The sequence below is a fragment of the Typopeltis vanoorti genome, chromosome 16 (genome assembly GCF_054136105.1).
Source record: "Typopeltis vanoorti isolate ZY-2024b chromosome 16, IOZ_Tvanoo_1.0, whole genome shotgun sequence".
In the NCBI taxonomy this organism is placed as follows: Eukaryota; Metazoa; Arthropoda; class Arachnida; order Uropygi; family Thelyphonidae; genus Typopeltis; species Typopeltis vanoorti.
The window spans coordinates 51,401,625-51,415,991 of record NC_143564.1 but is presented as its reverse complement, the minus strand read 5'-3'; positions in this window follow the sequence as shown (position 1 = coordinate 51,415,991).

Sequence of the window (14,367 nt, the reverse complement as noted above, 5' to 3'; positions counted from 1 at the left end):
GTACACAAAACCTTAACAGGAACCAAGGACTAATCTTGCCAGTGATCTGGAAGACCTCGCCAGAACTGAATTATAGTGCCAACTATAGAACGTTCATAAATAACAACAAGTGATATCATACACGCTCTATGAATGTATTGTACGCGCTCTGATCTCTGTTTAATATAATTGGAATCGATTGATTATAGTCTGTAACAGTTTTTTACTTTTTAGTGCCGTACATCAGTTATCTACCCTGAAAATGCTAACAGACTTAGTTGGTGAAACTAGTTGGTATAACTTAATTGTTTATTATATGCACTTGATCAATATAATCCCAATAAAAGTTTTTCCAGAGCTTTTTGGTCAAGAAAATTAAACGTTTTTTTAAAATGTCAAAATATATTTACCACAAAGTTATAATTCTTATAGGTTCTATGCTAAGCTACTATGTAAGGAAACTCTTGCGAGCTGCAAAGAAGTTTCGAAATGATATTAGTAATTCTGTCTGGCTGGATGAAATTTAATGAAATTTTACAGTTAAGATATATATGTAAGTTTTAATTTCAGTCTACCTAGTGTTATTATGACATAGAACGAAATTTTTTCCATATAGATAAATTGCATCACTATCTGCACAATGAAGCAGTATGTACACTTACATAAAATGTTATAAAATGCAAACAAATAATTATTATGTTTCATTGCCCACTTGCACATGTTGTCTGTATCTTGTGTAACGTTATGTAATGTTACCGCATGCTTTTAAACAGTAGTTTGCAAGAAAAATTACTTTTTGATGAATTATGAAAGAATTCATTGAAATATTTTCGGTGAATTGTTTATTCAATGAATTGCATTTTCGACAAATTGTCGTTCGATGAATTGTTCATTCGAAGAATTGCCCATTCGTTAAATTGTCGTTCGATGAATTTATTCGGCGAATTGCTTTTTCGATGAATTGTCGTTCGATTAATTGCATTCGAAAAATTGTCTTCCGATGAATTATTTTTCGGTGAACTTTCATATAACCGATTATCACATCATTCAACTGTCCATACCCACCCTCACTCAGACACCTCTCCCTACCACACACACACACACACACACACACACACACACACACACACACACACACACACACACACACACACACACACACACACACACACACACACACACACACACACACACACACACACACACTATTTTTGGTTTCTTAGGGTAGGTAGAGGAATACGCAACAGACACTCTAACGAAAAATATCAGGAATGCTCCAAGAAACCTAAATAAACTGTTCCGTACAGATAAATCGCATCGCTATCTGACAATGAAGCAGTATTGGTCTGTAACTGGATCAAACATACATTCCGTTGTAGATTACTAAAAAAAAAAGTCTGCAGTTTTGGTATACTGCCAAAGCCAAACAACAACACAAAAAGTTTGAATATCCACATTTTAGGTTTTCGTTACATTTTGAAACCTTCTAAAGTGAAGTATAACTCTATGTATAATGAAGATATAAAATATCTTTTATTCTTTAAAACCCAATATACGAAATTTTAAAGTTTTGCTAGAAATCTTTTAAATTTCATTTTGTGTTGATGTGAAGAAAGAAAATGTTATGTGAGTAAGAATGATCATGAAATTGTTTTTCGCTTCCTATTCAAATATTTGAATTTTCTGCATCCCAAATAACGAGATATCAAATCATCACAGTTTCCACTTACGACGTGTAGAGAGCGCTCCACCTGTGCAAACAACTTGAAATTAAACGGTTCACCTTCTTCGCGGATAATACTGCTGAAGTTCGTCCCTTTCTCTAGAACTTTCCCGTTATTAAAAATGACCTTCTCGAAGTATAATAAAGCAGAACGACTCTACCGCCTTGTCGTTGTGTACTGGCAGTGTCTTTATGATATCCACCTTTCCTATTTTCAAGACCGAGAATGGAGTTCAATCATAGCAATTTCTACACAGGATTTCGTTTTCTACTTTTGTTCTATATCTTGTTTGGCACTTGCATGCTGAAAGGCCTATTTACTTCTAAGATCACTGGAATTTCCACTCATGTGTGCAGTGTCCAAACCCTCTATAATTTGGTAGTGTTTGCTCTTGTTCTTATCTTTCTTTCTCAGATTATAATTGCAACATCGAAACATTCGAATCCGAGTTCAAGGTATGTGCAATACGCACTTCTGTTCAATATTCTGCACTGGAACGTGTTTCTGCGTGTATTTATGTACACATCTGGAACTCAAATAATAACTCTGCTACAGAGTTGCTACGAGCTTGAAGCCGATCTGATTGCAAAGCAGATTAAACCCTTCAGATTAAAGACGATTGTTGGGATAATTTTTTCTGCCCATTTGTTCTTATTACTTCTCTCGTTTTCAGTCGCTTACTTTAGTATAAGGAATGAAACAACATTTCCGTTTTGTTATCGATGGTCCGTAAATGTACAGTGTATGATGGTGCTTCTAACGACTGGATTCTTAAGTTTCCTTTTTCATATCCCAGCAACCATGATGTTCTCCATAATATGTTATTTAGCAGAGTTTTTGAGATACTCCTTTGAAGCTGTGAATGCGATATTAAAAGATACAAAAAAGAGTGTTTCTTTTAGGATCTCGGAGAAATTGCAGGAGATCAGAATGCTTTATGTTCGATGTTGTTCCACCACGAAAGATACAAATGATTTGTTTTCTGTAGCTTTGTTTTTTCTTTATGCTTGGAGTACTGCTCTTAGCTGTTTAGGAGGTTTTCTTGTGCTCAACTCCGCCATGTTGCTTGTATACAGAGTGATCTGTGGCATCCACATTTTTTACGGATTTTTGCTTATGTTAGGTATTGCTAGTTATTTACAACGAGTGATTGATGAGGTAAGTCCACTTTGCTTTCGTCCTTCACAGCAGTTCTGTTTAAATATAATCATATATATTAAAAGTTTGTTCTTTTTTTATAATTTTGTTAAATATACTTAGTGAAATGTGTTAAAGCAATTTTACAATAAAATATACTTTTGTTACAAAATGAACAACGTATTGGTTTTAAGTTTGTAATTGGAGTGATAATCATTAAATATTTCGCGTGAATTTCTTCATTTTTGCAGTTTATCCTTGAAAATGATTAATTTTTAGCTATGAAGATAGCTTGATGAAACTTAGAAATTGTGCTTTTAAAAATAATTCCGAAATCATGAAACTACATTTGAAATACTGGAGTATTTTAAAATTGATGACAATGATGGGTGTGACATATCAGGCAGTTGTACCCATCCATATTCTATATTTTCAGCTGAGTTTCATGATTGCAAAGTATTTTACGCTATATTTTTATACAGCGTAAAATACTTTGCATTGTGTATTACTGTAAATAGAGTGGGTCATTTAGAGTTTCGGAGCTGATGGTTAGCTGTAATATGAATTATGATTTAGTTGATGCCACTAGACATCATCGGAGCATTTCAGATTAACTGCGTCTGAGATAAAAGATGATACATTGTCGGCAAAAATATATAAGAAACTTCAAAAAGACAAAGACAATAAACGCAGATAGAAATAAAATGAGTTGTGTATTACCATCCACTGTGTTAAGGATAATCATCTAAAATGTTACGTGCTGAACAGCTTCTGTAGAAGGGAGGACGATTACGTGTTAAACATGATTCTCAAAAAATCATGGGGTTTGGGATTTATCTAGTCTAGAGAAAAGTTTGTCGTGACTAGACAACAAACTATTGGGAGGCTGTAGTAATGGCGTGATAGTCCAACCTCACGCTGTGCACGCATGAACACATATCCGGACCTTATTTATCAGAATTTATTTTGGATCTGTTAACATAGCGTGCATAGTTTTATGGTTTTAGGATGCTGCTCTTTACTTTTAACTAGGACGTTTGAATTCCGGTTCTGCTTTCTGGTGGTTCTGTGAAAATGATTCAATGAGTTTCTGATATTCATCCAGTAAGACGGTGCTAAATTGTTTGAGGAAGTAAAGGTGCACATGTATTCCTTATACGCACTGAATTTTAAAAAATTGTAGTTACCTGGAGAGGAAAAAAATTTCCTTCACAGTATGAAACCAGGTAACCCTTTTTCAGTCCAAAGACCATATAAAGGTTCGACGCATGTTGAGAGGATTCGAAACAGGTGCCTCTCAAGAAAAGAGCAACTGAGCTATGAAGAATTAGAAAGAATTTTTGAGTATTTCATCAATACTAAGAGTTAAAATCTTTTGTATCTCAAAACATAGCATCAATAACGGCAAAAACTAATTATGCTACCTCACTTATCCTTCTCTCTCTCTCTCTATCTATCTATCTATCTATCTATCTCTCTGTCACTGTGAGTCTGTGTATGTTTATGCCACTTGCGTGCGTGTGTGTGTGTGTGCGCGTGAGACGTTCACGTTTTTTTCTTAAATTTTATAAACGTGATTCGCACAACCGTTTTGAATATAAAAATGGAAAACTTAATAAGAAATGGAATTGAAATTATATTGGATGTGGATTTCACAAGTTTATTCAATCACTTTTCTGTTTTGTGTACTCTTGTCAATTTAAGGATATTTGCATATGTTTCAGACGAATAGGATGAGCAGATTATTCATACATATCTATTATCTATATTATGAACTTCTTTTTATGGTGATATTTTCATTAATGTCCTTTTTATATTCTTTAGGCTGACGAGACTTCTTTTATTCTTAAACAATTTCCTATTGGATCACTGCCATTCAAGGAACAGGCTAATGTAAGCGTTTAAATGCAATTAATTTATCTTTTATTTTCTATTATCTTCACTACTGAATTTCGACACGCTGCTAACTAGCAGCTGCATTTTATTTTACCAGCTGTAATGCTGCGTACTTTGTTTTTAAATCGCACTCTGAAAATTTGTGAATTTAGTCGCTGAAGATGGTGTTTTAAGTCTGGGCTCCTACGGTTGAATAATTCTTTATAAACAAGGAAATTGTCACTTGCAATGTGATAGAGTATATTAAAACCTAATGTAGTCATGTCGTTAACATGGAAGCGCTTATTTGCTTTTTTATTTGTTTATTTTTATGTTTATAATTACAGTAGCAGTAATCAAGTATGAGGCCTGTGCATAATGTCTGTTGACTATGGTTTCCTTGGTTGGTTTGTTTTGTACAATTAAAAGCCCGGATTACCACAAGGAAGGAATGTAGGGAACTCTGTTAATTTCAAAACGGCTAAATCACCTTCAGTTGAAAAGCTGAAGAGTGAAAACGAAATGCGTATTCGTATTAGTGAAACAAGGAATTTTTATTGTTAAAATAATGTGTGAAACCATTCAATAAGATTGGAAATTCTAACGGGATTAGATGTGGATCGGAGCAAAGCATCACCATAATGGGTTTCAGAGGTTAATAATGATTGTCCTTAATTTTATGCATACTGTCTGTTCGAAGTTGAATGCTTTCCCAAAATCTATATATAGTCTATTTTGTGTAGACGCTGTATAAATCTTGGCATTCTAGAGAAATGGACAGGTTTTTTTAGCGTAACATTATTCAACTTTAACAGTCTACTTTGGTCCATGCGATTATCAAACTGCTTAAGTGGAAGGGTATCGATTTGGGGATTGGAATATTTCTTATTCAGAGAATATTTTTATAGTTTGCAAAACTCTTAATGACAGGGAGCCACAAAGTCCCATTAACTGTATTGGTCTTGTATTATAAATCCTCAGGAAAGTTAGGGTTTTGTTCAATGAAATCACCACATTTTGTGACCAGTAATTTCGATATAAATAATGCATACTTTGAAAATATGTTAATATTTTGGAGTTATCCAGATCATATCTCCTTCCTGGATTTGAGTAAGCCCCTGTCACATTATTGTTGAACATGCATATAGAGATACCGATGCATTTCCATATTAATTTTGATATGTTTTTGCATAAATTGGCCGTTCGAGCTATTTAAAGTTCTGACGTTATTTTACGCATTAATGTTTATTTGTAATCTCACAACAGAATCCCCACTTTGTCAAAACTGACCCTGCTTCTTGCTGAAGTTCAATCTCATCCATGGTTGAGAAAAATTCGATCCTTGAATTTTTTTGTTGTAAATATTAACATGTTAATCATACTCTAATCAGCCATTATTAAACATGAAAATATAAAAGAAAAAACTTCAAATAAAAGTATTTAATACAGGGAATCTCCATAAATTTAACGGAAATTTGTGGTCACCCTGTACAATTACAGTTCTATAGAATCGGATCCTTGCTGTTTGATCTATGATGTGATTCCACCATAATCATGTTTTTGTTGTGTCAGTCTGTCTATGATGGTGAATCTCCATAATTAGTAGCGATCCACCAGGCATCTCACAATTGAGAACTAGAACGTGGATGAAGTCCAATAAACAATCTTAGCATATGACGTTGAAATCAACTGTTCCTTATCAGATATCGCGAGGAGCTGACCGAAACGTTTACAGTAATAAGGATTACTTCGGACCAAACGTGAATCAAAGGGTCATTCTCGTTGATAAAATTTCAGTTATTTATATTATTATATATTTATAATATAATTAATGTATTATAAAACATATTCTTATAATATATTACATATTGTATAAAATGAATATATAATTAATATATATCGTTGATTTCGTTTTTTCAATATTTCTGTTGTCGTAATTCGATTGAGAATATGAATTCTGAAAATATATTGCAATCTATAACTGTATTCCATCTTCATGTAATGAAAATCGGGAATGGAAAAAATAATAGCTCAACAGAATCCCGCATGAGTAGGTTCTAAGCCAAGAATCTTCCCAGTTTTGCTGAAATGAAGTTTCGAAAACACTAGAATAAACGTACATAAATATGCAGCGAATTAAATACCAATTAAAATAAAATTCGAATAATGAATATTTGCATGTTTTTTTAAATAAAAGCTAGTTTAGCAAGTCTAATACGGCAATGTATAAGTCTTGCAAAAATCAGGCTCAGAACAGCTCAGAACAACACACTTTATTAACAACTTGGCTGTTTTGTCATAAATTCCAAATGACTTGGAGGATTAAAGAGATAATCAGATAAGCTGGGATGTTTTGTTTATCGTTTCATCTGTTGTTCATGTATAGTGAAATGTTATATCCTAATATGATAATGCAATAATAGATATAGGCATTAAAAGTTATGTAAATACTGTGACCTCTTTAGGATGACAGGTTAAAAAAAGAAGCTAGTTTGGCATTATTTTCTTTCTTTATCTAAGGATTTACGGTCGTGAGGAGTCTTACACAGCTTCTGTTGTAACCACAATCAAAATTTCATTCACTTAGAGCAGTTTGATGCCTCGCATGTTTAGCCTTATTATCACAATTGTTTGCGTAATCGGAATTTGCTTAATTGGTAACTACACCGTTTGAGAATTACTACTGTTTTCTGAAGTAAATGAAGGTCGTAGCGTGACGTCATCCACCAGTTTAGCTCCTCCTAAATTTCCAATCTTAATTTGAAATGTATAAATGTTGTTAACAATAAATATGCGTTATTCGATGATAATTTATTCAGAAGAAATAACATTTCATTTTAACTGAAGATTTTTAATTTCAATTATTTACTAAACTAATAGAATTATTACAAAATTGTTTAATATAATTTAGTAAATAATTTAATAAATACTGAATTACTTACTAAATTAATCAAATATCTGCTTCATCTTCCAGGTTATGACGTTTATAATGACGTGTCAGGATGACAAACCAACTTTTTCTGGATGGGGATTCTTTAATGTGAATTTAGCACTTATGACATCCGTGAGTATGATTGCTTCTCCCGTGGTCTCTTAGAGATATGTATATACGTATATGGTTTATTTTTATTACATTTCCATTCATTCACGGTAATTCTGCATTGATGAATTTCATATTCCTATTTTTTAATCAACATGCACAGCCTATTTATTTGCAAATCCATAATTTTTTAATTTAAATTTCCTTAAATCTCAGGGGTGCACAATCAGCGGGCCCATGATTATATAGAACGAGAGAAAGACAAAAAAGCTCTTCTTAAAATAATGTATGTCTGTTAAATAAGAATTATTATTAAATATTAAGATAAACCGTGAACGAAAGCAAATTTACTTGCATTCTATGTAATAAAAACACTTCAGCTACTAACTGGTGAAAGATTTTTTCAAAAGGTTATAAAACATCATAAACACATAACAAGATGTCACTGATTATTGATCAGGACGCATTTTATAACTAAGAGTAAGCATTTCAATATAATATCAAATTACACGAGTCATAAGCATTATAAATTATAATTATAATTAAAATTCATGTATATAAAGTAAAATGAAATTGTTTGATTATAATTTTCATTCAAATTATAATCAAACGATGTCAGAGAAATTTTAGTGAATGTTTTGAATAAAACTTACACCCAGTTAGTTGATCGACGGTAATAATTACCAATGAAAGTATGAGTGGAATAATTATTAATATCAGAAATGTTCATCATTATTCCTTTAATAAAAGTAAAAAAAATTTCGAGTGTGTATCTAAAAACTTATTTTCCTTTCTTTATTTTTCTACATTTCGTTGTCAAATTTAACAAGTTCATGAGAGAATGATGCAAGAAATCGAAAGATGTCAATTAAATACACGTAAAAAAGGGGAAGAAACATGATCTGAAAATAAAATCGTCTCTGTCATCTGAATAATCGTTGGCCCAGTGCTGTATGTTGCGCAACTTGTAGCATACATATACTTGCGTGCTCTAATGGGTTAGAAAAATCTAATAGAAGCTTCTGAGATAAGAACCCAATTTTTTTCCTTTCTTATTAAGTGCAAAAGAGTCACTCTAGTTCAAATATACTGCAGTATTTTAATAAATTTCCGTCAATGCTTTTTTGTTGTTAATTCCTGTTTTTGTTTATTGCAGATACTTGGAACGGTTATCACTTATACCATTATTCTTATTCAGTCATTAAATAATATGGAGCATCCGACGAACATAATCAATAACTGTGCGAACTGCACTTGTGAGGAATGGACTTTGCCGAAATGATTCTACAAACTTCGGAGGGCGCCATTTGAAACTCACCGTTATTAGTATTATTACATTTGTGGAAGTGAATTGCATTTTTCCGTACATCAAACTTCCATGGATAAATGTGTTCAGGAAATTTACTTTTCATGCTAAATAATTTAGTGTGTGTGTGTGTGTGTGTGTGTGTGTGTGTGTGTGTGTGTGTGTGTGTGTGTGTGTGTGTGTGTGAATATTCGAAATCTCATCCCTGCAGGGTGAGCCAATGGCCTCTTTCAGTAAGATCCCATTTATTTTTCATTGTCTTGTTACGTTCTCAAAATGGGTGGTATTGAAATATCTTTTTTGGGTAGTGATGAAATGTCTATTTCTTTCAGTATTCGGATACGTTTTCCCAATACGGAGTCCATTTTGGTTTCTTGTATTTCCCTGTTTTTTATCCCAGAAAGTATAGCCTGCTATTCTTCTTAGGAATTCCATTTCTCCGCTTTCCACATTTTAATCTGCTGCTTTTATGGTCCATAATTCACTGCCATACGTTAGACACGGTCTCAGCAAAATTTTATAAACTCTTACCTCCTATACTTTTAAACTTGGCTAGGTCTAGAAATATTACTGATCAAATCTGTTATCTTTAGGAAGGTTCCAAAATTTGATATCAATGTCAACTTCTTTCGCGTATGACATACCACATCCGAGGTATCTGAAGCAATTGAATGTGTCTAAAATTTTGTTTTCAATCATAAATTTACTCCTGAGTGAATATGATCATTTATAAGAGTATAAGTTTGTTTTGTCTGTTGATATTTACATTCAAAAATGTTTAGCAGTTGTGTATAAGGAATATATTGATCTCTGGAGTTCATCTTCCCTTCTTTGTATGATCATTTGGTCATCTGCAAAAAAATGGTATTAAGTATAATTCCACAATCCATTTAAATGCTGCTTTTTTATTTTCTTCCATTTCTTTACTATTTCTTCTATATAGTTTTAATATGAGAATGGTGGCATTGGACATCCTTGTCGTACTGCTCGTTTTATTGATTTTTCATTCTGTAACTTTCTTGTTTATTCTTCAAGCTATTTGGTTGTTTTTGATACATGTTAGTTATTCCTGTGAGGAGCTGATTTGAAATGTTTAACTTATTGAATATTATCTAATCCATAGTTTTGTCCCTCAAGACTTTGTCAAAGGTTTTCTGGTAATCTACAATTACCACATGCGTTTCTATGTTTAATTCACGATGCTTTTTTCTTTCCATTAGGATTTTTAATGTAAAAGCAGGTCAATCCTCATTTCAGAAAGCCATTATTACAACTTTCTTCTATTTTGCCTTGCTTCCATATATTGAAGAGTATTGATAGCCATCCGCTGACCGGGATTATTTCATATTTAAAAAGTTCTCTATTTATTCTATATCCTGTAGAGAATTTTCCCGATTTTTTTGATATTGCTTGTTAGATTTCTTCTAACATTATTTCTTCCACTGCATATATTGTAGTTAGCATGAGATCAATTTTATTTCTTTACTATCCTTCCATAGGTTGTGGACGACGTCCGACCACGTTTTCTCTTTTATTATGTCAAGTTTTCTTTTTCGTTTATTTTCTTTTATCGTTTCTCAGAATTGTCTTCCTGTTTGGTCTCTTCACTGTAAGATCACTTTCCAGTGTTGCTATAAAATCACCTCATATTCCTTTATTCATTTCCAGCATGCTTTTTGCTATTAATCTTCTGTGTTTATAATTATTTTCTGCTTCTAGTTATTTTGTATGGATTCATCGTTTATATGAGTTTTTTCTTGTCATCGATTATTGCTTCAATATTCTTATTCAGATCTTCTCAGTCCTCTTCTTCTCTTTCATGTTCCAACACATCCTTTTACCTAACATTAATATCGTTTTAAATTCTTACATTCCATTTCTATATTATCATTTTCTGTTATTTGTTCTAGTATTTCATTTTCTTAGAAAATAGAAATAGTAATGTTTTTGTCATCAAAGAGTTGAACTCTAAAAGATTTTGGAGGATTCTTTTCTTCTCGTGTACACCATCTTGGAAATAATCTCAACTTTCTGATACCATTTCGAAATCTCTGAATATTCCATTTTCTGGTATGATGTTTTCCGATTAGCTATTATATAGTCTCATATAATGTTTATTTTCTTGTTTCTCAAGTAAATTTATGGCAATCTTTATTCTTGAAAGTGTAGTAGAAATTTTAATTTATTATATTTGGAGCAATATCTAAGGGTATATTCATTTCTATTGCATGTAGCCTTTCAATGCACTGTTTTGATCTAATGCAGAATTTAATAGATCTCTGAAATTTTCCAGGAGTGTTGCCGTTTATTTTTTTTGAAAGCCATATTGTGTCTTTTTGAATACTTCGGAATTTTTCAATATATGTGGAGAGTTTTGCAATACACAATGCGCTCTATGATTTGGTTGATCACAAACAATGTGACAATAATTACTTACAATGTTTTTTTTTCTTTTTCATGCTTATGTTTGGGAGTGACAGTAATAATAATAATAATTCATGCAAGTCCTAAGAACCACGAACAGTATGTAACTGTTTAATACTTCCATGAGCACAAATGTTAAAGATGAACATTCACCTGCTTCCTTATTGGGTGTTTGAGGGCAGGATCAAAGATCTGCTTTACTTATTCTTATCGAATCGCTGACGTACATTGTTAACGTTTGAAACTAACATCTAAAACTTGAATCGAAAATCAAAGGAACAGCTCGCTGTTTATTGTCAAATGTAAAAAAATTGCTAGTGGTCAGCATGCACTGGATGTACACGTTTTTTTTTATTACTTAAGCGCGCATCCTGTTCGGTTTATCCAGTAATCTGTCTAAGAGGTTAACATGTTAGCTATCTAAGTAACAGTAATTTCGTGTGTTTAGGTGCGCGATCATTTTCATCACTCGGTGTTAGACTACCACTGCATTTATTAAAGGCTTGAATTAACTCGAAAAGGTTAGACGTTTGGTCTCAAAACATGGATTCCAGGTTATGTAAAAATGAATAAAAAATAAATAAAATAAAAATATTTATTCATCCACCTATGGTACTAATGTATTATGTTTTAAAACTTTCTCAACTGGTAATCGCAGAAAAAGTACGTATTTATTAAAATACATTTAAACATCTTTAAACTCATTCGACTGCACATTTTGGTAGTTTTCCTCTAGTAAACTTTGTCTCCATCTCACTTTCAGATACTATGACACATTTCTTGATTACGTTGCATTTGGAATGCGATCCCCCTTCATCGCTCCTAAAAAGGTTGCGTAATAAAGCATATTACACAACACGAAATGTTCAAGCTAGAAGTAGTAGTAGTAATAAAAAATAAAAACTTCTGCTATTGCCAAATTAACAGTTCATAACAACTAGATAAAAAGCAAGCAATGCAAACATTAATACTTTTTCTCTACGACACCAAGTGCTTATTAAATGACTATTTTCAGAGCAACAGACCAAAGTAGTAAAACATAAAATGCAGTACAACAAATATCTCTCCACAGAAGGATATTTATCATACAGAAAGATCCGAGTTTGTAAAACTTATAGACTGTTTTGTATGTAAATTAGAACGTTCTAAAAATCATAGAGTATTCAAGAACACATTTTTGTGGCAAAATAGGAGAATAATATGTTAATGGGAGATAGAACACGAGGAGGCAAATGAGCATTAAAAATTAACAAAATGAAATTAAAGAATAGTATTTTACTTACCTTCTTTACAACTCTGTTTATATTGGCAGCAAGTCATAACATGAAACAGAAGCATAGCAGAATATAAATTCCACAAGTTACTCTTATAGCAAGAGGAACTTTTTCGTTCATAATTTGAAAACAGGAGAAACAACAGTGTGCTGTTTCTCCTGCTTAACCGTAGAACCGGCAAAATTAAGAAACAGAACTGCAGAAAACAACTGATTTAACTCCCTGACAACCAAGCAACATCTTAAATAAAAAAATCGTATTTCTTCAAGTTGTCCAATATTTCCTTATAAATTTTTTTCTTTTCTTTCTTTTAGGATGTGATGTATAACCTGAAAACAGTACTTATAAAAGTCGGCATTACAAATATATATGATTTATAGAGGAAACACGACATCCAAAAGAAAACCACGAGTTTACCCATATTTATTTCAAAACTAATCATTCATTTCAGAATGAGAATTGGCGCATATGAATACTCTAGATACATTTCGTAAAACGCAGCAGATTCTGTTCCAAAACCTGTCATGTAAGTTTGAAATCCGCCTGTGTAAATTAAAATGAAGAAGTGAACAGAAATAAAAGTGCCAATAATGTATCTTGTTCTATACGGTTTTTCAACACATTAAATGAAACTGGTTTCAAGAGCACAACAGATTTCTAATAGAATAATTTTTTCTTTGGTTTTAAGTACAGGAGGAGCCGTACAATTCCTAAACAGAACAAATTATAAAGAGGAAAATGATAATCAAGACTTACTCCATTTTTATGTGATGTATTTATCTGATCAAGTATTACTGGATATCGATACATAATGATAACAACATAGTTTAGAATACTACATAAACCAAAGTAATTACCAGACTCATTTCCCTTAAATAAACCTTTGAATTAACAGTTGCCCAGAAAGTTCTGAATTAGAGCAATGCAACGAAACCCTCTATAGAAGTTGTCATTCGTGGGATCCATTTTTAAGAGTAATAACGAAACCTTTCCAGTTATTGCCGAATATTCGAAGTGTGTGATGCAATATCCACAACGGTAGTATATGTATCCATGCCTTGTGAAACAAAATCGATTTTATCAGTTGCACATACAGATTTGAAAAGATCTATTGGTTGCACATGTGTTTTGTACTAATCTCTGTCACAACAATACTTATTGTTGTGATAGGGGTTGTGACTCGTTTTTATGGATATAAATCCCTAGAAACGAGAACACCTCACATGTTTCTAGGAAGCCATACAAAATGTCTTTATTAAAAAATAAAATACTTTTTGTATACTACTTAGTTATGAATTATAAATTCTACTGAGGATTTAGTCTTGTCTTTCTATACTTTAAATATATGATTAAAATAATAATAAAATTAACAAACAAACATATTTTGAATCTTTAAAAGTTAGGGACGGTATCTAGCCTTACGATATACTTCTTATTTCTGAAAGATCTAACATGACGCTTCGAGTTTCAAAGTAGACACATATGACTATTACAACAGCACTACAAGCAGTGGAAATCCATATGAGAAAATTTGAAGCTATAAATCGCGATCTATTGAGTAACATTATTATTGAATTTTAAATTTTCTTGTATGTTCTCTATAAAATA